Source organism: Strigops habroptila, chromosome Z (assembly GCF_004027225.2).
Source record: "Strigops habroptila isolate Jane chromosome Z, bStrHab1.2.pri, whole genome shotgun sequence".
In the NCBI taxonomy this organism is placed as follows: domain Eukaryota; kingdom Metazoa; phylum Chordata; class Aves; order Psittaciformes; family Psittacidae; genus Strigops; species Strigops habroptila.
The window spans coordinates 26939454-26964108 of record NC_044302.2 but is presented as its reverse complement, the minus strand read 5'-3'; the positions used below and the strand labels follow the sequence as shown (position 1 = coordinate 26964108).

Sequence of the window (24655 nt, the reverse complement as noted above, 5' to 3'; positions counted from 1 at the left end):
CAGTTCAGTCCAAGCTGTATCATCACCACCACCATCATCTTCATCACCACGAACTACCACCTTTAAGGCCATTTCATTGCAATGAATCACTTCGCAAAATGAAGATCAGCATTTCCAAATAGCTTTCTAAGAATGAATATATATATATCTCCTCTTAGCCCAGTTCAACGTTAACTGCTCAGGGTTTCTCATTTAGAGTTTATTCAACAGCAAAAGTTGCACACGCGTTGTTTACCACCAGCACCGTTCCCTCTGTGCAGCTATCCGTTCTGCTGGCATTGCCATCTGACAACTTCATATTTTGGAATAAGTGTGCCTTTTAATTTCCTTCATTCCCACCTTCAGCTGTAAAACCGTTAGATTCAATCAGCGTTCCTGACATTTCTCGGGGTTTTTTACTGTCTCTCGCAGTAGTCTTTCCTTTTCACACGCTGTACGATGATCTTGAAGGAGTTTTTACTTTCGGTTATCTAGCTTTATGAAGACCAAAACACTCATACAGCTAGATAACCAAAGATAACAACTCGCTTCCCTCAAAGCTTTTTTTAATGTATATATGTATTATTTTCTATTATTATATTTTTCCTTGATAGAATCCAGATTCTTTCTGACAAACAGGCGTGCTCTGTCCTCCAAGAGTACCATTTCTCCTTTACAACATTCATCCTTGTACGAAGTCGTGACCTGGTTCATGTGCCGCCGTATACGTGCAGCTAATAACATCCAAAAGAGATCTGTTGCCTTCAAAGTTTATTCCGAACGTTTATTTTTTTTTCCTTTCGGCCTCCGGCAGCAATACCCAACAGTCCGTATTTAATGCCAGAAAATAAACCCCAGATATTAAGGTGCGTCGAGGCGTTTAAAGACTGAGAAGAAGCATCCATCCCTTCGCAGGCCTCGATTTGCATTGTAAATCGCTCTGGTTGCAAGAAGAGACTCTTCAGGCTCTGTGAAGATGTAAAGCCACCAGCAATTTCCAGCGCAGCGTAAGGAGAAAGAAGAAGAAAAAGGAAAAAAGGGGAAAAAAGAAGGAAAATAAAATCCAATTTCAGTCGGAAGTGACAAGATGATTCGAGGATGCGGCTCCTATCCCTTCAGGTTATGCACGGCACGGAGCTTTTTAGCAAATGGTGGCGGCTTGATTGCCAATGCCTCGCGTGCGTGCGTGTTTTGGGGGAAGTTCCTCGATTCCCGGGTTTCCTATCGCAATGGGGGGGGAAGGATGGTGGCGGGGGGGGGGGAAGAGACGCTGTCCCGCCTGCCTGCTGCTGCCCCCGGCCTGAAAGAAGGAGAAAAGGGCCACCATTGGAGGGGGGGGTGGGGTGGGGGTTGGTGATGTGTGCTTTTCACCGCCAAAATGTGGACCAGCCCGGCGAGGTCAGAGGTCCCGGACCGCAGGAGACCGAGGTAATGATGATGTCATGAGAAATCTCAAGTGCACGCGGCTTAATTGATACGCACGAGCCCCGTCTCGCCTCCGAGCATCCGCCGCTCCCGGATTTTACCTCCCTCCTCGCCAGCGCAGGGACCGCTCTGACCTCCGCGGGGACGGAAAGGAAAACAACAACCCACCCTCGCTACGGCGGGATAAAAGCCCCTTTCCCCGAGAGCGGGGAAAGCGCCGCTCCGCCGCAGCGGAGAGCTCCGACCGCGGGCCTTGCCGGCCGGGAGCAGCGCTGCGCTGTGCTGCCGGTTCGCTCTCGCCGTTGCTGTATGCCGTGTGTTGGGAGGGGGTCATAGCTCCGCGCCCCGGCCTTGTTTTGCGTCTACAGGGATGGATCCGCAGGTATTTACAGCGGGACGGCCCCTCTCTGCTGGCAGAGCTGCTAGCAGCAATCTCTCCTACAGCATCCATACTCTTCCCTCCCTCTCTTCATCCCTCCCTCCATCCCTCCCAGCTTCTGTGTGTGTGTGTGTGTGTGCGTTAGGATGCAACACAGGTGAACGTTGCAGCAATGTTTGTCTAAGGCTATGCATCTTCTGGCGAAATGCCTTAATGAAAAAAGCTGATTTATCGCTTATTTTTGATTAACCTCGTGTCGAAAGCAGAGAAATGCATGCTGGCGTTATGCAAGGAGCCAACGGAGGCAAGTCTTTCCAAACTGTTAGCACTCCTCATGGACAATTTTAGGATGTGAGCCCACCCCCAAAAAAAGAACATTATACTTTGTATGTTTTAACAGCAAAATCTGCCTAGAAATTTCCTAACTCTGAAGCGCAAAACATTAACCGTCTCCTGAGTATACGCGGTACAATGAATCTTCTCGCTGAGATCTACCATATTTACTGCTGAAATTAACAAATGCACTTCCACAGCTCGACCGGGCTGCAGCCAGTGCAGGATGCACACGGAGAAAATCCAGCACACACAGAACGTGGGCTGCTCTGCACTCCTAAAAGCAATGACGACTTAAAATCCACGCTGCTACCTGCTCTTTTGAGGTGCAAAATAAACCACAACATGCCATTTAAATATATTTCTCTGTAAATTAACCTGTGCTTCCATAGGTTACTGGGTGGTGTGGGAGGAACATTTTTAAATGCATGGGGTTAAACTGAAGTTGTTGTTGCTCTGTGTAGCCTGCTTGCATGATAAAGCATGTGTGCTTGTGTGTGTGCATAGAGGAGCCATATGTACATGTGTCAGTCTAAGTACATGTCTGTATGTGTGCTTGTGTTGAAATATATATGTAGGTGTATGTGGTTATGCTGTAAAATGGCAACTCTATCAACCAGTCCATTTTTACCTATCACAAAGCCTGAAAATGGGTAAGCAATCTCATTTATCAGACATGGCCCCAAATTAATACTGTCACTGAGAAGCAGCACATAGATATTGCCAATCTGCCAGACCTCAGCAGCGATATTACGAGCGAGGCCACTTGGTTGTGTTTTCAGACCCTCAATCCTTTGAAACTGAGCATTTCTTCTTTAAATGCAGGGGTGACACTGCAGTTTACCACCAGTGCTTTACACCTGAGAGACGTGTAAGAGCTAATCGTGCCTGTATTTTTTGTGGAAAATACAGAGCCTGGCACAAAATGGTTAGAATTCATATAACGCTTCATTAGTAGTTACTGAACCTCTCAGGCTACTCAGGCACTACAGGGATGAACGAATCAGGCATCTGATACATTCAGAGGCACATGATCAGTTTGATATTATGTAAAATTCTAATGAGCTTCTCTGAATTGGCAGATAGGCAGAAAGATGCTTTTTTCCTGGCAATAGCTAGGGGCAGCAGTGTTGGTGTTGCACACGACAGGGTTGTGGGCTTATGCATTAAATTCTTACAGTCAGAGGCATGAAAATTCAAATACTCCTCATGTAATATGTCTGCATACGCCTATGCTTACAGAGATCTGTGTGTACATAACGCATATTAACACAGACACGAAGATATACGTTAATGCATGCACATAAACTGTGTCACCAGACTTACAGTTAAACAGAAGGCCTAGTATTGCAAATTGGTATGTTTCAATAGATCCAGACACATACCCTTAAAACACCAAGCCCTTTTCTCACGACCACCTCACCACCACACTGACTTGGGAAGCAGCTGCCACACACCGTTTGTGGATTAATCATTGGAGCCTCAGTAAAGAGCGAACATGATGATCACAACCTGGCTGTTCATTAGCCATATTACCAGTTACATTTTCTAATTCTCAGACACATAGCAGGGCCTCAAAATCAACGGCAGCCCGGGAAGACTCACTCAAAAGTGTTTGCTCATTCTGAACATCACAGAAATGCATACAGCAGTTGCAAAATGTGTTTCCAAGGTCGCAGTGTTGTCTAGTATGTGGGAAGTTTGAGCAATCTGCAGTTCTGAAATTACTGCCAAAAAATATCACCTGAATTGTCAAAAGTGGCCATTTACACTGTCTGTTTTCTCCCAGTTTACATAAACATATACAACTTGTTCGTTCCAAATAGTTCATGTAGAAGTGATCTGCATACTCAAGATACACAATCCAAACACAGACTTTTTCCCCCTGCCTCCCTAATAAATTCCCACTAATGGCCTGTAGATTAATATGTGATTGCCTTGCTTGTTTTCTAATCTTTTTATAGGTCTCCAGATGGCTGTGATGTAAAGAACATCCTGCGTGAATTTCTTAGGAGTAAACAGTCCCTATTGACTTCAAAGAGGAATGCCTATGATTCTCGGATTATTGCAATCAGAGCCCCCTCCTAATGCCAACATCATCACCTTCCATGGGGAAGACACACAGGAGTCCCCCTTCAGCTGCTGGGAGTTACATAGGCAGGGCATAGCATTACATAAACCCCCTTTTTGCACCAATTTATGGCAGAACTCATGTAGATGCAAACCACGGCACTCCAGTACAGCCCAGGCCAGCTTTCCCTGCAGAGCATCCCTTTCCTCCTCCCAGCCAGGTAAGTCACTGGCCTGGGCCGCCTTCTAATAAAGGTGCCTCGCCACTTCTTTTGTGACCACAATTTCATTTTACTGCAGATTATACTCCTGTTATGTCGAACGTACGGTATGCAAAGGGACATCTACTACAAGTCCAAACTATTACAAGAGAACAGACAGACTGAAGAATGCAAAGCCGGGGGGGTGGGGAGGGGGGGGGGCGGGGCGGGAAGAGGGGAGCGGAGGGAGAAGTATTAAAACCACCAACAGTCAGTCAATACACATGGAAACACTGCATGCTGCCAAAGAACATTTACCTGTAGGTAAAGCATACAGTAGCGTCAGACTTCTATTAAACAACAAAAAGAAGTTACCGTTTATTGTCGTGGTTGTCAGTCCCTGTGGTCTGTCTGCGTTGTCTAAACCTGAAAATAGACAGAAAAAAAAAGGGGAGGGGAGCAGAAAAATAGCAAAGGATCGTAATTTAAACACTCTCAGTGTTTGGTTCTTGTTCGTGAAAATATATAAGAGCAGGTAAACCTGTACGTGTTTGAAAGGTGCCGAGTATATTAACTTTTGACGTTATTAAATACATCACTACAGCACTTGGCTCTAGGTTCAACGGGGAAATAACTAGCTACATTTGCTGCAGATGATCTAACGTGACACAAACCAGATATGAGTAATATACTCCGGTATCTGCAGGGTTAAATCGATATTTACAGGAAATAATGTGAATAATATAATTTTTTTTTTAAATCGCACCATTATTTCTGGAGAACCAGGCTTGCAAATAAAAGGTTAAGAATATTATTATTGTTTGGGGTTGCTGAGCAGAAGTGACGAAAACTAAGGAGGCAGATGCAGGATTTACATAGTATAAGCTGCCAGCTACTTAATAAAGGATGGAGGCTCCACCTAGCCTTCAGTTCAAAACATGCAAAACACATTAAGCCAGCGCTTCCCCGCCGGATTTCCCAGCTTCTTCCAGACTGGGATCACCGGGAAGTCATCCTCTCTATTCACAGCCCTGTCAGCTTGCCGAGAGCTGCGAGGGTAAATACACACAGCGTAAGGTAATCGCTTTTATTGCATCATATTGATTACATCAACCACTTCTTTAAAAACCCATATTATTACTGTTGTTTCCCGGGGAGCACCGAGTTCATCTGTGTTACAGCGAAGCGGTTTCACCCGTTTCCCAGCTCCGGGGTAGGCCGGAGTTGTGGAGGGTTGCTACTTTTTTGAGTGGAGGGAAGGATGGAGGGAGGGATGGAGGGAAGAATGCAGCGGGCGCCCCTGGACGTGTCCCCCTCTCCAGCGACACCTAGGGCCGGGGTCGGGAGCCGTGCTGGGGTTTGGATAACCCGGGAAGTCATGGCTGCTAGCTCCAATTGACCCCCTACGCGGGAGGCAGCGGATGGACAGGCTGCAGCGAGCAATCTGTGCATCCCAGCCCGCTGCAAGACATCCCTTCATCTTCTTTCTCCCTCTTCCTTTTTTCCTTCTTTTTTCCTATTTTTCCTCTTTCCCTCCTCCCCTTTTTAATTTATTTTATTTTTTCCCCCTTTTTGCTTTTTCTTTCTTTTCCCTCTTTTTTTTTTTTTTTTGGTTTTTTTTTTTTTTTTTGTTTTTTTTGTTTTTAAGCTCTAATATGGAAGCCGCAGGACTTAGTTCCCACACTCCAGCCCTGCAAGCGTTTGCACCTCTGCCTGCAACACCTTTCTGAGCGCACCCAGCCACTGCCAAAATAAAAAGGCTCCCTGAAAAGCCACATCTCTGCTTTCGCCGGGCAATTATCACGGCTCCCGCACACCAACTACGCCCCACACGACCAACAGGTTTAGCATCAGGGCCACAAAAGTGTCAAGTCCTAAACCCTGACTTGTTAATCAAATTCCTCTCGCCGGTGCACAGTGGAAGTCGTCGGAGCGTCCCGGGAAACCCGACCTGCCCGCGCTCAGCATGCCTAGTTATTTCAGGGAATTCAGGATCTATCCCACACCCCACACACAGACATCGCGGTACTTACATTTATTCGTCTTTATCAGAGGAAAAATTGACCTCACATCAATTGAGCTGAGGGCGAGCTGAGCCTTCGATGGCAAACAAAGATCCCCAGGCCAAGGCCCCCTCGGAGCAGAGAAAGCTCTTCCATGTCTCCATGAAACTCGCGTCTTTCCCCTCGCCATCCCTATTTAAAAGTGCCGCTTAGCTCCACGGTGTCATTCTTGTCCGAACGGCGCTGAGTCGGAAATCTTCCATCCAGAAACAAACAAAACAAAACAGGGAGAGAAACGCAGAAGCTGACTTCGGTTTGGCTTTTTTTCTTCCTTTCTTTTTTCCCCTCTTTTCCTCCTTTTCTTTCCATATGGCTTCCTGCGCCCCGGAGTAGAAAGTGAAGTGTTCTATGCGAGGATCTGCAAGTTTTTTGGGGGGGTTGGCCAAGGTCTAGTCCAGCCCTCCCTGCTGAGGAGGACGTGCTCAGAAATTCAACCAATTTCCCCAACGCTTTTGTTGCTGATGGACTGAAGCCCTATTGTTCATCCATTGCCACGGTCTTTTTCAGCTCCTGCTATACGTTGTGCGTTGCCAGAGATAATGAATTTGCACCAAAACCTCTCATAGTCCCATTCTGACAGACGGAACAAATTAGAAATGTCTAGTCTAAAGAAGAGCAATGGCTACCTTTTCCTAGAGAAGAAAAGAAGGAAAGCGCGCATTTGTTTGGAAACTTACTATTTTTCTTTCTTTTTTTTTTTTTTTCCCCAGCAAAAGATCGAGATTTATAAGCTGTTTTTCCTCCAGCTAACTTCTGCAGTACAGTTTCTTCCGAGTCTTGTTTTGGAGAGGCACTACCATTTTGTGAAACTTTGGTCTGACAGCCAACAGCAGGGAGGGAAAATAGAAGGAAAGGAAAAAAAAGAAAAAAAAAAAAGGAAAAATTGATGGCGCTGACAAAAAAGATTCTTTTCCAATCCCTGCCGTCATGCTAACTTGTAGCATGACCTCTCGTCGCTGGAAGGAAGGTGCCGATTCCTGCCGGGTTCGGAAACATCGTGAAAACGCCCCTCAAAGCCTCGGTGGGTTTTAGGGAGCGGGGGGGGGGGAGGGGGGAGAAGGGGAACGAGGTAGGGAGGTGCTGGGAGAAGTTTGAGTGTGCGCCGGAGCAGGAGGTGTGCGGGGAGGGGGGCATGGAGGGATGGAGAGGTGGAGGAAGGGTGGAGGGAGGGAGAGATGAAGAGGTGGAGAAATGGAGAAAGGATGGAGAGATGGATAGGTGGAAAGGTGGATGAGGGATGGAGGGAGGGAGAGATGAGGAGGTGGAGGAGGGATGGAGAGAGGTTGTGCACGGCGAGGGGGTGCCGTGCTGTCCCCCTGCCTGTCCCCTCAACTCTGGGGTGGCTTTAATACGACGCCCTGGCCCCACAAGGGCAGGTGACAAGGGGGGTGGAAGGGCTGAGGGGAGGGGCGGGTGGCGGGAGGGGCAAAGCTTAAAAATTAATATACATATACATATACATGCTACACTGGCGCATATATCTATGTATATACATATAAAAATATATATGTTTTTTTATATATATATCCGTCTATGTATATGTCTATATATATATATGTCTGTATGTGAAGCCAGCTGTGTGTCCCGGCCGCAGCGCTGCTGCAGGCAGCGGGCGCGGATTTCCGCGGGGATAGCGCAGACATCCTGCCGCATTCCCCCTCCTCCCCGCATCTCCCGGGCATCAGCGCCCGGATCCCTGTGGACAAAGAGAAGCTCTGCCAAGAGCCGAACGCAAGCCCGGGGGGAAAGCAGCGAATCCAGCACGAGCGCTCGGATGCACTAGAAATAAATAATAATAAAAAATAATGCAGAGGGGATTTATGGAAGTGTACACTTCTCCCGCGGCCGGAAGTACAGCCGCGTTTCTACTCCCTGGATATTTAGGGTGGGATGAGATGCTGGCGTGGAGGAGAGTGCAGCGGCTCGCTGGCAGCTGGTTTGTGCCCATATCCAGAGGGATGCTTTGGAAAATCTCACGGCAGGCTAAGAAATACACAAAATAACGCCAGGAGGAAAGGAGAGAGGCTAATGAGGAACCGCTGTGTGAAGTTCCTTCCTCTGCCGCTAAAAGTTCTCCCAACGCCCGTGGCACACTGCCACAGGGAGAAGGGAGAGAGGAGGAGGAGCAGGAGCAGGAATCGTCCTCACCCAGGCTCTGCAGCCACCGGACACCCGGTCCCCGCTCATACTGCTGCTGCTCCTCATGGAGCGGGCTACTGCCCTCTCTCTGTGACTTGCGGATCAGAGACGGGGGCTGCAGCACCCCTCTCTTCCCGCCTGCCTTCCCTTACCCCGGCCGAGCACGGAGCCCCGGTACCCGGAGGAGCACCCGGGGTCCGCGCCGGGAGGCGCTTCACTTCAAGTGGCTCAACACGCCTGTGCCATGCAGTACTTTGGGGATGGAGGAAGGTTTTGGATTGGGTTTTTTTTTGTGTTTTTGCTTGTTTGTTGCTTGGGTTGTTTATTTTTTTTCTTGTGTGCTTGTTTTATATTATTTTACTTACTATTTTATTTACGGATTTATTTTATTTAAATTATTTTTATTTTATTATTTTTTTATTTTGTTTTTATTTTTTATTTTTGTATTTTATTGTTTCTGCCTTTTTTTTTTTTTTTTGCTTTTCTCCTGCTTTCTTTCCCTTTTTTTTTTCTAATTGCCAGAGTTTTCTCTTTCCGCTCGTCTCCTGATGACGAGAAGCCGCGAATAACGTACCGTTACAATAAAGTAAAGAAATAAATACGTTAAAAAAAAGAAAAAGAAGAAGAAGAAGGAGGCAGGACGAGCTCGGCGGTGCTGTGGGGAGGTGGGCTTTGTTTTAGGGCCGCGCGGGGGGGTGAACGGGGACGGGCTGGCTGCCGCTGCCGGTGTCAGTGCTCATTCCACCGGGCGAGGGTCGCGGAGCTGCGCGGGCACAGCGCGGAGCAGCCCCCTCCCCCCTCATCCTCTATTCACGTTCAAGGTTTATCGGCGGGGTCACGTCCATTGACGTCATCTCGAGGCATCGCTGTACATCCTGATACATTCACATACATCGGGGGAATCAGGGCATTAAAACAACAAAATAAAAGGAACATGGAACACGTAAATCCCGCTGCTCGGAGAAGAGACCGCGGATCCCCGGAGGGACCGCCCCCACTGAGGAAGATCCTAATTAACGGAAGAAGCATTTGGACCCCCTCTTTCCTTCAAAACATCATCATTATCAACACAAACACCCCCGAAATGGGCAATCCGGGACGGGAGAAGAGCCCGGCTGGGAGCGAGGTGGCTCCGGTCCATGATCCGGCCTCCACGCCGCGACATCCTCCTCCTCCTCATCCTCCTCCCGCTGGCACCAGCATGTGCTACTATGCATATATATGCATATACTGATGCATATGTAAAGGTATATTTGCATTATTTTTAATTTACTGGAAGTTACAGGCGATCGCTTTTCCTATGATCTCTCCTTCATGTCTATTATTACTGTTGTTGTTATTGTTTATTTTATTTCATTTCATTTTACTTCATTTTATTTATTTTATTTTATTTTATTTTATTTTATTTTATTTTATTTTATTTCATTTTATTTTATTTTATTTCATTTCATTTTATTTCATTTCATTTTATTTTATTTCCCTTTTTTCTATTCCCTTTTGTTTTGTTTTGGTTTTTTTTTGGCAAGGCTCTGCGTCTTTACCTTCAGTTTCCTCCTTTCTGTTTCTATAAATTTACAAAACACGCACAGTGCTAATATTACCAATCCAGATGCTCTACTGGGCCTTAAGAGGAGAGGAGGATCTCCTTGCTCTGCTCGGCTGTCATATTGTCAGCTCGGAACTACAAGTTTGATCGCCAATTTAACTTTGTATTAGGCAAAAGAAAACCCAGCCCCCACCGTTTCAAGGTATAAAGGCGATATAGTTATGCATAGATAGATAATGCGTGTAATGGGGGCTGTGTCACAGAATTCATAAGATCTCACTGCTGTATTATGGCCTGGGAGCGCATTTATATCTACCTTGATTTCAGGAACGTTTTATTCCAAAATCTTCTTTTAAAACACATACCTCCAGGTTGGGAGAGCTGTCTCCGAGGAACACAACTGGTACATTCTGCCTTAAGTGCCGCATTATTCAACTTGTCACCTCCCATTTTAACGGGTGTAGCTTTAAACCCACCACCCGATTCTTTACAGGGAAAAAAAGCATTTTTACAGGTCATTTAAAAATACTGCCGGTAGCATTATGTTTGCTTCATCCGAAAGAATTCACAGGCCTTGAATTACATTGCAAACACCGATAGCACATCTCAGTTTACATTAGTGGGGAAATTCTTAGGAGGAAGAAGGGTGGTTTAAATCTGATTAAAACCATCAGGTTACACTCTTTCTTAAGTTGTACAGGGGTGTTATATCTTTAAGCGAGCAAAGTTATTCCATGTAAAGGAAAACACCCGCCCTTACACACTTTAAAATATATATATTAATATATATTTAAAGTATATGTTTTATAAATTATATAATAAATATTACATATTATATATTATATATGTTACATGTTACATATGTAATATATATATAAAGGTCTAAATACATGCATAGATAATTATTTACGCTAGGAATTACTTACCTGCATGAACGTATAGGGCAAGTTAGCCCTTCCCAAAGAATGTCATGCATGTTTCTATTTATTTATCTATCAATTCTTAACATTTTATATAATTATTTTTATATATTTATTTTTAAATAAAGAGCACGCTCAGTCTGTATTACTCCGTGCCTATTTCACGACATATATACTTTGATTGTTTGGCGTGGCTGCCCCACCTCTGGCAGTGCTCAAGGCCAGGTTGGATGGGGCTTGGAGCAACCTCGTCTAGTGGAAGGTGTCCCTGTCCGTGGCAGGGGGTTGGAACTGGATGAGCTTTGAGGTCCCTTCCAACCCAAACCAGTCTGTGATTCTTACAATATTTCCAGCGCTACTTCTCGCCGTAGTTTTAACAAGCTCTGCACTGATAAGTCACCCAATAAGAAGTGGTCAGATGGCTATACGTAAAACACAAACTAACTAACTGACTAAATAAGCCAAACAAACATAAACCAGACACAAACCCAACACCCCAGGAAAGAAGCCGACACCATCACACGTCCGATTAGCTCTTCCCTTACCGCATAACGCAATAACTCATTAGGAAAGTACCATTTTTACACTTTTTCTTTTTTTTTTGTCAATTAGCGGCTGCCGGCGATTCCCTCCATCCCAATCCATCATCATCCTCCCCTCCCTATGCTGTTAATTAGTGCATGTACAGCTCCCATGTGTCATCCCCCCCAAGCATATGCAGAGGAGAGAGGCCGCAGAGATGTACTTCTCCATGTCCGTTCCCACCGTGCATCCTCCATCCTCATCCTCTATCCTCATTCTTCTCCTCCCGCTCCACCTACCCCGGCGGCCGCCTCCGCGGCTCGCTTACCCCACGCATTGCCGTCGCCCCGCTTGGACGGGGATGGCCGCCTCCCCCCCATGAGCACCACCCTCCCGGAATGGGATTGCCGGGGCTCCCCGTCTCAGCATCATCCCCCCCTTCTCCCTCTCCTCCTCCCTTTCACCCCTCCCAGCGTTAGCGAGCAGCGGACCCGCGAATCACGGCGGCGGCCTTTGAATGAGCCCCATGCAGGGGAGGAGGTAAGGAGGAGGGCCCCTCCCCCGCCCTGCCTGCCCTCCCCCCCTGACACTCACTACTTGTGGTCTTGGGATAAGAACAATAAATACACCCCCCGACACACGCGTTACTGAGTATCAGCCTTTTCATAGCTAAAACTAAGGGCGCGTATGTCCCGCAGTCACTCGTTCGAGTGCTGCCGAAGTTGAAGGTTGCACGGATTTCCACCCAGGATAGGTAAATAAAGAAATTAATGCATAAAACCACTAAATAATGCACAAGTTTGGGGTGGCCGCTGCAGTGCCAAGGGGATGAGACGAGGTGCCAGGACTGAAAATAATAATAATGCATGAAATAGATCCTCTTCCTGGCCTTATCTATCTATCTATCTATCTATCTATCTATCTATCTATCTATTTTATCCTCCATGCTTTTAATACCCCAATTCCTCTAAAACAAGTATTCATCATTTTACACTTAGATTTTGTCCCTCGTCTCTTCAGCCCTATCTGTCTCCTTATCAAAAAGCGTAAATAATCGTGACTCCCTGAAAGGCGGAGGAGGACTATTTTGGCACATCCTCTGCACACGGACATACTTGTTTTGGCATTATTTATATATTTAGAACATATAGAAGAGTAGAGGTGCGGGTATATAGGAACGTCGTGTGGGGCATTTTTTTTTCTTTCCTTTTCTTTTCCCTGGCAAGATTTAGATACTGAAATAGAAAAATGTAAAAGGCAAACACATAATATTGGGTGAAGCAACTGAAATTTGGCATGAGAAAAATAAGGGGTTTTTTTTGTGTGTGTTTGTTTGGTTTTTTAAGCAAGGAAAATGGTGAATTTAGAGTTTTCTGCCTACACACACACAAATATTAAATCGTAATTTTAATTCCTTACACAAGGAATTAAATATGCTTTCCTTGCATATACAACCTCACGGTACCCCTCCTTTGGACTTAATAAAGTAGACCCCAAAGCCGTACCCCTCCTCTCTGCTTAAGCGCATGTCCCCTGATCAGAGCTAGGAAGCGGCAGGAGAGGCAGTGGGGAGAACTGCAATACTTCTACCCAAACTTCAAATACTCGCTCACTGGCGAGGTTTCCGGGCAGTGATGTGCAGCAAACTCTTTCGCGGTGGCTTTTTAGCTGTTTTAGCAGGCAGAAAGCCAGCTCCAGCACCAGCCCGGAGGAGGTTTTTGGCTGCCGGTACCTGCAGAAGGGGGACGAGCCCCATTTTCTGCTCTTTTATTTTCGCCGACGGTTTACACCGAGGCGTGAAAAAACCCACCGATGCAGGCAAGGTTTGAAATGCGCCGTTATTTCGCTGTTTTCCGTAATTATGGCCTCACGGGGAGGAGTAAACCTGGTTTTTACTTCAGTTTGGGTCTAGAGGTTTTATCCCCGCACACTCTTTACATCCCTGCTGCGGGCCGGACCCCGTTCGCGAACGGGGGGAACAGGGGACAGGACACTCCGCTCCAACACCCTGGTACCCGCTTCCCCGGGATGCTCCGGACAGAGCCGAGCTGCAGCTCCCCCGCGGCGGGACAGCGACGCCTGCCGGGACCCGCGGGCAGGGCCGGTACAGCGGAAGAGCGGGCAGAGGTACCGGCGGGAGCGGGCAGTAACGGGCATAAAAGGGCAGGGGAGGGAAGGAGAGGACAGGGGAGGACAGGAACAGGCAGAAACGGGCAGGAGAGGGCAGCGGAGGGCAGGAAGGGATACAGCTGATAGAAGGGAGCAAGAGGGAGCGGAAGAGGGCAGGAGAAGGTAGGAGTGGGCAGGAGCGGGTAGGCGAGGGCAGGAGCGTCTACAGCGAATAGAAGGGAGCAGGAGCGAGCAGGAGAGGGTAGGAGACGATAGAAGAGGGCAGGAGCTGCTACAGCAGAGAGAACGGGCAGGAGAGGGCAGAAACGGGCAGAAGATAGCAGAGGAGGGAAGGGGAGAGCAGGGGAGGGCAGGAGAGGATAGGAATAGGAAGGAACGGGTAAAGCAGGCAGAAGCTGCCAGGGGCGGGCAGGAGCAGGCAAGAGAGGGAAGGACAGAGGAGGGGGGAGGCAGGAACGGGCAAGGGAGGGCAGGGGAAGGCAGGATAGAACAGAAGAGAGTAGGGGAGGGCAGGAGCGAGCAGGAGCGGTAGGGGCGAGCAGAAGTACCGCTGGAAAGGATAGAAGAGGGCAGGAGGACCGCGTATAGAGGATAGAGCAGACAGGAGCGGGTAGGAGCGGGCAGGGGACTGCAGGGAACGCAGGAGAGGGTAGGAAGAGGCAGGAGAGGATAAAGCAGGCAGCAGCGGGCAGGAGCAGACAGGAGCGGGCAGGAGGCAACAGGGGTCGTAGGAACAGGAAGGAGCGGGCAGGGCGAGAGGGCGCGGTTCCCGTTGTGGCACGGTCTCCCCAGACGGTGAGGGGGGTTCTCTGCCTCCAAACACCTCCCTTCGCCTCCGCGCCTGCGTCCCACTCCACCAAAGAATAATAATAATAATAAAAAATAAATTATAGAGAATGGCGGGAATCACGGCCAGTTCCTGGTGGGAATCTGCCTGGGGCAGAGCATCCCTGGTGACGGGCAACATCCGTCCTCCCTCCTGGGCAGGGCTCCTTCCACATACGGAGAGGGGGTGGAATCTTCGCCCCATGTTAATGGCCGGGATCAAAACAGGGTCTCGCTGTGAGAGTGCCTGTTTTAAGAGAATCCAGGCCTAAGAACGCCGGGAGGGGCGGGCGGCTGCGACATCCCAGGGAACGGCGACTCCAATATTCACCTCGTTCTTTACTGAATTTGTACTGCTGCTGCGTGGAAAGACCCGTTTTCTCAGAAGCACTTGCTAGCTGAACCTAGGAGGCATTGCCTTTCCCCGATTCTGCCTTTCTCGTTTTAATAATAATAGTAATAAAAGTTTGATATTGAATAAAGGCAGATTTTAAACTTAGGAGTGGCGAAGAGAAGTTCTGACCGCGGTAGGCAGTCAGGAGAAAGAAGATGTTTAACTCCCAAGAAGTTAAACGTTATGTTTGATTGGATTAACCACCACTTCTTTTTACTGTTGTTATTTTGGAAGTTTATTATCTGAGCTTCCGTCAAGTCGGTGGGCTTCTACCATTGATTTCCCAGATCTCCTTCTAGGAATTTCTGTTTTTTCGTATCTCTTCAGACTGCGGGCGGAGAAAAGAATAACCTGGCTCTTTCGGAGCATGTTTCTTCCGCACCTGCAGGAGTTTATTTCTTCTTCTCCGAATAGATATAAGTAAAACCAACAACTTTTAGGGGTTTCACAGCGAGGAAAGGCTGTGGGAGCACGAGCATCAAGTATTTATACTAAATATATTTATATAAAGGGGTGGTGTGGCTTTGCAAAAGCGCACGTGGTACCCCTCGGCAAAGGTGTCCCTGTCGAAGGACCTGGTGCGTTCTCTGGGAACTGGGACGGTGGATAAACACGGTTTAAAGCAACAGCAAAACCTCGAGGGGCTTCAGAGATCCCTCGGTGCTGGCTGCCCGCACCCGGTCCAGCGCCAGGGACGAGGCTCGTCCTCCTGCCGTTCTGGGGAGGACGTTGTCCTTTTGTCCTTACTGACTCTCAGAACGGCCGAGGAGGACTATATTGGCACTGAAATGTCATTTTAGCCACGGAACTCACTCATTTTTGCCCTGGACACGCCGCTGTCTTCCCCCCCGCCAAACTTCCCCGCCGTGCGAGCTGACGTGCGGGCGGGCAGACGGACAGCGCCGCTGCCGCCGGTTCCCACGCTGCCGGAGCACCCCGTCCAAACCCTGTCGTTTTGAGGAGCATACCTCCGACAAACAAACCCATCCTGCGCTCCCCCAGCTTAATCCCATTGCCGGGTTCCAGGGGCATACCAAGGGATACTGGGTACCAGGGTCAGCTCTTGCCGGGCACCATCACCATCCCACGGGAGGGCTAGCGGGCAGGGCAGTGCCTCTCACCCTATGAGCCCCCTCCTGCCGCGGTTTCCCTCCCCAGCCTTTCAGTATCAATAAAGGAATCAAGACAAGGAGCTACTGCCGAGCCAGGAACTGCCAGCCCGCCGGCGAGCACCGGGGATGAGGGGTGACCACTGCAGAGCGCCCCTCGCTCCCGTCCCGTCGATTCGGATATCTCCCCTAGGGGGTAAGCCGGCACTCCGAGGCCCGTCCCACCGCTCCCTACCCTCTTCCACCCCAGCCCTGTCCCTTCTCCCTATAGTCCCTTTCCCCTCCCCGTCGGTGCGGTGCGATGCTCAGGGTGCGGGCACCGCACGGACCCCCATCGGTGTGCGTGTGCATTTAATGAGCCCGTAGGTGAGGTCCCGTCAGCTGATCCTCCTCACAACCCAATAGCTTTTAACCATGTGAATACTATTTGTCACTGACAGTAAGAAATTAGGAGGCTGTTAAGCAGAAAAGGGGGACACGGTGGAATCCTCCCCCGTTCTCCCGTCGCCGTCTGCGGCTGTCCCTCCACCCCCCGCTCGGCCCGGACATCAACTTCCCCCCCTCCGTGTTTTTGCGAGCAAGGAACGCCGGAGTGGGGGTTCCCCACCTCGCCCCAAGCGCAGGACACGCTTCGTGGTGTGGCGGAGCAGCTGGGACGTACCAACTCCCCCCCCATCCGAATACCGACCCTCCCAGCCGCGGTACTCACCGCGGTCCCTCCACAGGGGTCCAGGTTTAACCTTCTCCAGCGCAGCCCCACTCGCCCAGGAGAGGGAAAGTGGAGGAAGGAGGGGTGGAGGAAGGGGGGTGGCCACGGTTATGCCCCACGCTGGACTGCGACGTGGCTCCCTCCTCCCCTTCACCCCGACATTTCCCACCCATTCGCAAACACACCGCCCCTGTCCCCAAATCACCCGCGGGGGGGAGGGGTGTCACGTCTTTCGGGGCGGCCCTTCCTTCGGGACCTTCACCCAGAAGTCGGGGCTCAGCTCGGGGATACTCGGGTTTGAGGCCAAAAGAGGGAGAAGGGGCTTGGGGGCTACCCCACGCCGCCAAAGGGGTTGCCGCCGGGGCTCAGGTGGGCTCTGAGCGGGAGGGGGCAGTAAAGGCTGGGGCATCGCCTCCCTTCCTTCCTCTTGGGAATGGTGGTGTTCCTACTGATGCTGGTAATGAATTAGAAAGACAGCTGCAAACGGAGGACGGCAGCCGGGGCGGGGGGACAGGGAAAAGGGAGGGGGGTCTGCCCCGGGTTGGGGGAACCTGGCTGAGCATCACCTAGGGGAGAGCTCGCCTTGGGCCCCTGGAAACTTTCACTGCTGCAAACACAGCGATTCCCCCCCTCCAGGTTCAATGTCTGAGGGTTTCTTCGGTGATTTTCTCCGAAAGGCTCATGGAAAACCTGCTCCCACCGGGACACCCTCCCACCGCCCTCCCGCCACGGTTTGCACGGCAGAAATTGCATCATTCCCAGCCTCTCATTCATTTTGCGAATGACGGCAAAATATCATTTGCCATCCATTTGGGGTAGAGGACAGTGCATCGGCTGCGGTTTCTGCGCGGTGATGCGAGATTCGTGTCTGTAACAGAGAGGAGTATTTGCCAACGCGCTTCAGGGTGTTAATAAACCATATATCCTAATAAATAAATAGTGTAGCGAGCAGTTCTACTAATGATATCGAAATAAAATTCATCAGTAAGAATTACATTATATTTGAAAAGAGATTGTACTAAAAAGAAAAAAAAAGTATTGCAAGCATCCTACATAATCCTATATTATGTTCAGAAATAAAGTCTTTCTCATCGATTTTGGTGTTATATAAACCGACTAGTATAATAAACATAAACAGCTACGTCATACTAAATTGAGAATTACTATTATTTAAATTACCAAAATAAAATCCATCGAACAATGTTGGTCGTTCTAAGAGGCACGGAAACGTTTTCCTTTTAACTTACTTATTTTCAAACAGAAACTAATCCATATTGGAACTGACATCCTTCCAAACCAGAAGGGTTGGTGCCAGAACAACCTCCTGCCCATTCTTGCTGTAACAGGCCACTACCTTAGGCAGGTAAAAATGAACAAGCAACGTCTTGAATTTGTGATTTCTCTCCCCTCCGCTTACCCTATCTATAAGCACTGCTATTGGTTAGATATAGTCACTTTCTCTGGTTCTCTGGTATCTGTCTACATCCTTCTGAACACACATTCAGGCTTATTCTTCAGAGCAGTTAATAGATATGTTGATAATACCAGGATGCTTTTCTTTTTTTTTTTTTTTTTTTCCCCTCTCTACTCCCCTTTTTGTTTTCTTCTCCTTTATTTTTAAAATTGTATTTTATTTATTTCTTTGTTTTTAAATAGGGATGCATGAAAATTGTTTTCGACTTCAAAAATCAGCTAACCTCTTCTGGGACAAGTCGGCGCTAGTGATGTTAGGCATCAGTTGCTGTCGAGCTCTAAGAGTTCAAGCGGGAGGGTAAGGGGAAAGTGGGTTATTAAGTATGGAATCATAACCAGATTGGTTCTAAAACCATTTAAATCGGTGAATTGGTTTTAAAGGGGCAGAATAATACGGATCAGTTGTTTAAGTTACAAAGGTGTGTGGTTGTTTGTTTTAACTCTTAACTCAAATTCATCTCGTCTCTCCCATACCGGCCATATGTATACCCAAGCTGTCTCTCTCGATATAAATACATATCAATCTCGCTCTATACATACGTATTTTGATATCTCCATATCTACATGTACTTCTAAATCTGCACCTATGTATCTCAAGATCTCGATAAATAAGTACACATATTTAACAAGAGATGAGTCTTTTATATTTGTATCTACATACCTATGTCTATAATGTGAGTATATGTCTAGATCTACATATATGGCCGGTAAAGGCAAGGTATTCAGGTTTTTCAAATGAATTTAAAGGGGGCGGGAGGATCTGCTGAAGTTAAAATCGTTTATTCCCGGACTTATTAGGTAGCTCCAGTACTGCAGTTGTAGGTCACATAATTATCACAAGGAAAAGTCTTGCCAAGAGGCTGACGCCATACAAATGGGAATAAAACATTTAAAATCCTGCATAATAATTACTCTGGCGAAGTAAACTGCTCTAATTCTGTTTCTATCTTTCCTCTAAAGACTTTTTTTCTCTCCAAAACTCTGCTCGTAAATAGTACACCTCAAACTAAGAGAAGTTATGCCACCCAAACCCCGCCTGTCTGGTGGTGGGAGCCGGAATCAGGGTTGTTGGTCGGTCTGTGGCACCCCTGAAGAGAATTAGGCTTAAAACAGGACACACTTCGTCCTCCCTTTCACTAGACGAAGTCACTTCAAGTACCTCATGAGTACAAAACGCGTTGTTTTTGCTCGGTTATGTGAACAGCTTGACTCCATCCAGCTACAGTACAGCTAGTACTTCAGGGATGGAGTCAAGCATCCTGCAGTACCAGGGTGGTGTACCAAGCAGGATGGAGTCAAGTCCAGCAACACCTCCATTAGGCGAGGGGATGCTCTCCTCGGGGAAGAGCCGAACAAGGATATAAAGTTTGCTGTGTTCTTAGGAAGCCGGTTTGTTTTGAAGCCAGAGTGGAGCGCTATTATAAAATAAAACGTGTTTCGTTAATGAAGTGAGCGCTGCTGGGAGAGGGAGAGGACAGCCAGCCAGCGCGGGGGGGTCCCTCCTGAGAAGGTGCCAACCAGCACATCCAGAGGGGCATCAAGCTGTTCTTCCTGAGAAAAACTGTCCCGTGTAAGCCGGGGTCGCTGAAAACGAAGAGTTATGTGAATTGCTTCAGTTACTTTGTCTTCTTTTTTTTTGTTTGGGGGGGGGGCGTGGGGGGTGGAGGGGAAGTGGAGCTCCTTTCCAGACACTCTTAAAGGGGATAATTTTCCTCAAACGGCACAGAAACGACAGGAATAATTTTCAAAAGCGGTCGCTATTTTGCGGCTTGGTGCTTTTTTAAAATTTTTTTTGGCTTTATTTTCCGTTTGTTTGGTTTTAATTTTTCTTTTTCCTTCTTTTTCCTTCTTTTTCCTTCTTCTTCTTTCTCCTTTTTTTCTTTCTTTTATTTTTTCTTTGTTCTTTTCTTTTCTTTTCTTTTCTTTTCTTTTCTTTTCTTTTCTTTTCTTCTCTTTTCTTCTCTTTGCTTTTCTTTTTTTCTCGTTTCTTTTTCATTTTTTTCTTATCTCTTATCTTTATTTTCGCTTCGTCTCTTTTTTCTTTTTCTTTCTCCTTATTTTTCTTTTTCTTTTTTTCTTTTTACTTTTCTTTTGTATTTTTTCCCCTCAAATAAACAACTAAGACTTGCTCACCACCAGAGGCGAGAGAAAAAAAGTCACCTTAAGGAGTTGTTAAACCACCACAGGTGTAGTGATGGGGAGCAATCTGGAGGTAGGAATCAGCAACGCATAGAACCCAGCCTGCAGTCCTCTCCCGGTGCTAGACCCCTCCGCGGGAGTTTCGTACCCACAGCCCTGCAGCCCCCCCGCACCGTGATCCCCCTCCCAGCGCAGAGCCGTGGTTGTAGGTACGATTGAGAACTGGACGCCTGGGTCGCAGAACGCAAACCTGCGCTGAGGAAGCCCTCCTGGTCCCGCACGGACACCTTCTTCCCAGCACGCTGCTTCTTCCCTCCTCCTCCCCCCACAAAACAGCCCCCAATCAAACCCTCTTTTCCTCCTACGCGTGTTTCCTAAACCTGGGATAGGAAGGAGGGCAGGACACTCCTTCCAGCGCAGAGGAAAACCCCTTTCGCTTTGGTTTGGCAGGAGGCAGTGCCATCCGAGGCAGGCACCTTGTGCCTGCTCACGGGGGAAGACATCCCGTCCGCTTCCAGTATTCCACCTTCCCATCCTGCCACAGAACTTCAACGGGGTGAAACAGAGAAAACAGCACCAAAACCCCTCACTTTGTGTGTGAGTGTGTCTTGCCGGGGGTTAACACCAGTTTTCCATCCCGACGTCAGCGTTTGTGCCCGACCCCCGCACCCACCTCTGCCCCTCTGGACGGTCGCACTTCATAACAGTGCATAACATGATGCCTATTGCATATTATTGTTGATGATCACAGTTATTATTAAAAGAAAGCACAAAGAGACCAACCTGCGGAGCTGAGCGGAGCGGGCCCCTCTGCCTTGCACGGACAGGTGGACGAGGGATGATATGGGGGGGGAAGAGAAGGAGCGCGGGGCGTTGCTGCCCTCTGGTGGCGCCACGTGGCGCCACCTGCGCTGCGCACCAGCGGAGCCGGAGGAACGCAGAAAGAGCAGAAAAGGCAGAGGAAAATGAATAATAACAGTAATAGAAAGGACCCGCGGAAGCGACCCGGGGGAGGCGGGAGAGAACAAACGCGCCCTCGTCATCGCCCATGTGCCCGGGAGGGGGGAAAAAAAAAGAAAGAAGAGAAGTAGAGAGAAGGAGAGGAGACAGGAGGGAAGGAGAAGAGGGGAGAACACAGAAAAGAGAGAAAAGAAAAAGAGAAATGAGAGAAGAAAGAATTGAAGGGAAGGGAAGGGAATAAAAAAAAAGATCAGAACAGGCCTGAAAGTAAAGGAAACTTTCTGCTTTTCAAAAGTTGCCCAAACCTTTGGAAAACCACTAGGGAATGTGGTGGGGAGGCATACACCTTCCTGTGGATGCGGGCTGTGGCAGGTCTGGCTAGAGCAGCCAGGAGCCATAGCAAAAAATAGGGTAAAAGAGAGGAAATTTGGAAATGGGGATGGGGGTGTGCAAAAGGTGAGGAAGGGGGCAGAAGTTTTTGGGGGACACAGTGGAATGAGGTTGAGGAGTGGGGTCACACCAAGTGCAGGTGTGGAGGGAGGGGCACAGCCTAAAGAGACATGAAAAATTGCCTGCAGAGGGGAAAAGACAGATGTGTGAGTTCATTTCTAATCCTTTATAATTTCCCCCCTTTTTTTCCCCCTTCTCCCCACCCACTTTTTTTTTTTTTCCCCCTTTCCTTTTTTCCCCTTTTTCTTCCCTTTTGTTGGATTTTACCCTCTGCCAGATGCAAGCTGTAGCTCCATCAGCAAGGGTAGATGCTCTTCGGTTCCCCTCCATGGCTCCCCACTGCTCTCTGCCAGGATGCCTGCCTCGGGGATGCAGCGGCAATGCACAATCTGTTGAAAACTTTGTAGGAAAGAAGACAGATAAAGGTGGTTGTGAGGAAATGTGGAGCTCCCAACAACCTGCAGTGACATTTGAAAACTAGTGGGACCTGGGAGGAAAGTTGAGTAGGGGTAATTAATAAAACCTCAAAGGGCTAATTGAAGCCAGGCTTTATTGTAACCATAATTTATAAGCTCACACCATCCCAGATTCTTCTCCTATTGCAGCCAGGTGTCCTGGGTTCAGCTATAGCAGTCATTTTTCCCCTTCTTAGTAGCTGGTGCAGTGCTGTATTTTTTAACTTTCAGCCTGGGAACAACGCTGATAACACCGATGTTCTTAGTTGTTGCTCAGTAATGTTTACTCTGACCAAGGACTTTCTCAGTCTCATGCTCTTCCAGGGAGGAGGAGAAGCCGGGAGGAAACAGAGACAGGACACCTGACCCAAACTAACCAAAGGGGTATTCCATACCATGGCACATCATGCCCAATATATAAACCAGGGGGAGTTACCTGAGATCACTGCTCGGGTCGGGCTGGGTATCGGTTGGCCAGTGGTGAGCAATTGCATCCTCTCCCCTTGTTATTTCCCTTATCGTTATTATTATTGCTTGTAGCAGTAGTGGTTTTGTATTATACCTTAGGCTTAGCTACTGGACTGCTCTTATCTCAACCCGTGGGAGTTACATTCTTCTGATTCTCCTCCCCATTCCTCCAGGAGTGGGGGGAGGAAGAAGGGTGGGAGTGAGCGAGCGGCTGCGTGGTTCCGAGTTACCGGCTGGGCTCAAACCACGACAGTTCTTTGTGGCGCCCAAGGTGGGGCACAAAGGGTTGAGATAACGACAGATCTGACCAGAATGTGTCTAATCATATTTGTCATAAGCATTCATTGTTACTACTCATCACAATATTGGTTTGTTTGCTCTCAGAGTTGTTGCGTTTGATCTCAGAGTTTCAGCACGTCGTACTTTACTTACAGACAGTATTTGCTGTTTTAGCGTTTATCAGCTAGGGGGCCTGGGCTAAGGTTCTTGTTTTACTGTGCTTCATGGTAATGACTTGTAATACAACAGACTCCTTGATCATGAAACTGGTCTGGCTTGCGCTCCCGGTGTGGCCATCACCTCTATACTTTGGGAGGTATATAATGAAATTTTTTAGCAATTACGTGTATTATTTTCCTCCTTGGGGGGTCAACCTATGAAGGAGGCATTCCCTTACACCCCCCACTTCCCCAGCAGGCTATTTACAACTGTATTTGAGAGTTCTGAAGGTTTTGGATGGCCTTTGAATACCCTGAGACCTGCCTGCTGATTGTGCTGGGGATCGGCATGTTGGCACACATACGGAGTGTGTTTTACCCGTGGCCTTCCCACCCTGGGAACACCCTATTTCGTTTAATCTCAAAAATGCAGCAGTATCAGGTTCAAATCTGGTCTAGGGTTAGACAACGATATAGGAGGACCACCAAGAGATTTTCCCTGAGGCTGGACAGTTATGAGTGGCAGGGTGTGTGGGATAGTATGGGCAAATATCTAGGCCAGTGGGCCCCTCCAGTGCTTTGGAACTTCACCACTGAACAAGTGCAACATCCGGAAAAACTAGTAAAACACTTAAACGAGGTGTGCTGTCGTCCTGGTTATACCAGAGAGGGACAAATCATGGCAACGTGCTGGGGCTTGGCCTACGCCTACAGAGCCCTGCTCAACACTATCCAGCACCTTCAAAGGGAAAAAAATGTCTCTGGATCTGATGGCAAAGCAACAGACAACGCAGCTATGCCAACTACAAGCACAGCAGCTACTCAAACCCTGACAGCAACAGACAACGCAGCTGTTGGCGTTACTCAACCCCCAAGCACAACAGCTGCACCAACCCCAGCAATAGACACTGCAGCCACACCAATCCTAGTGGCAGACGCTGCAGCCACTCCAACCACAGTGACATACACTGCAGCTAAGCCAAATGTCCAATTTGTGACAATATCTGTTGCCCCTGTAAGCAAAAGCAAATGAGAGGTGCAAAAAGCACCCCCTGCAGTGAAGAAAGATGAAGTCCCAATGCAATTACTACACGGAACAGGATCTGAACGAGAGTTACTACTACCTGGATCAGAGGAAGCGGAAGAAGAAGAAGAGGTCACTTCTCAACCCCAGACCTCAACCAACCTGCGGAATATGCAAAAAGATTTCAGCCGTCTTCCAGGGGAGCACATTGTCACCTGGTTGCTCCAATGCTGGGACAATGGGGCCGACAGTCATGAACTAGAGGGTAGGGAAGCCAAGCAGCTGGGATCACTTGCTAGGGAAGGAGGAATTGACAAAGCGATTGCAAGAGAGAAGTGAGCCCTCAGTCTTTGGAGGCGGCTCCTGGCAGCTGTGAAGGAAACGTTTCCCTACAAAGATGACATTATGAGTCGCTCAGCCAACTGGACCACGATGGAGAAAGGCATCCAGTCCCTGAGGGAATCAGCCATTCTAGAGATGATCTATCATAGGCCAGATGCCAGGAA

At 48.2% G+C, this 24655-nt stretch overlaps 3 long non-coding RNA genes across 8 annotated transcripts in view; 2 read left to right on the top strand and 1 right to left on the bottom strand.

The window, feature by feature from the left end:
* Positions 1-16892, bottom strand: part of LOC115601006 — a 62583-nt gene extending 45691 nt beyond the window's left edge. For 2 of the 5 annotated variants that reach the window (XR_003989210.1, XR_003989211.1), the window contains exons 1-2: positions 6420-8257; positions 4762-4812 (exon numbers count right to left, since the gene is read on the bottom strand). This is a non-coding gene — a long non-coding RNA (uncharacterized LOC115601006). Of the gene's footprint in view, positions 1-4761; positions 4813-6419; positions 8258-16743 lie in introns of those variants that run through there. The other 3 variants (XR_003989208.1, XR_003989212.1, XR_003989209.1) reach the window with 3 other exon arrangements.
* LOC115601008 lies at positions 5233-9587 on the top strand. 2 transcript variants are annotated; one of them, XR_003989214.1, is made up of 4 exons: positions 5233-5463; positions 6035-7470; positions 8025-9253; positions 9410-9587. It is a non-coding gene; the product is annotated as an uncharacterized LOC115601008 (long non-coding RNA). The 2 variants fall into 2 exon arrangements; XR_003989213.1 differs by having other exon boundaries at positions 8021-9253.
* Positions 16105-18505, top strand: LOC115601009. Its single transcript, XR_003989215.1, has 3 exons — positions 16105-16230; positions 17380-18106; positions 18400-18505. It is a non-coding gene; the product is annotated as an uncharacterized LOC115601009 (long non-coding RNA).
* The last annotated feature ends 6150 nt before the right edge of the window (positions 18506-24655 follow it).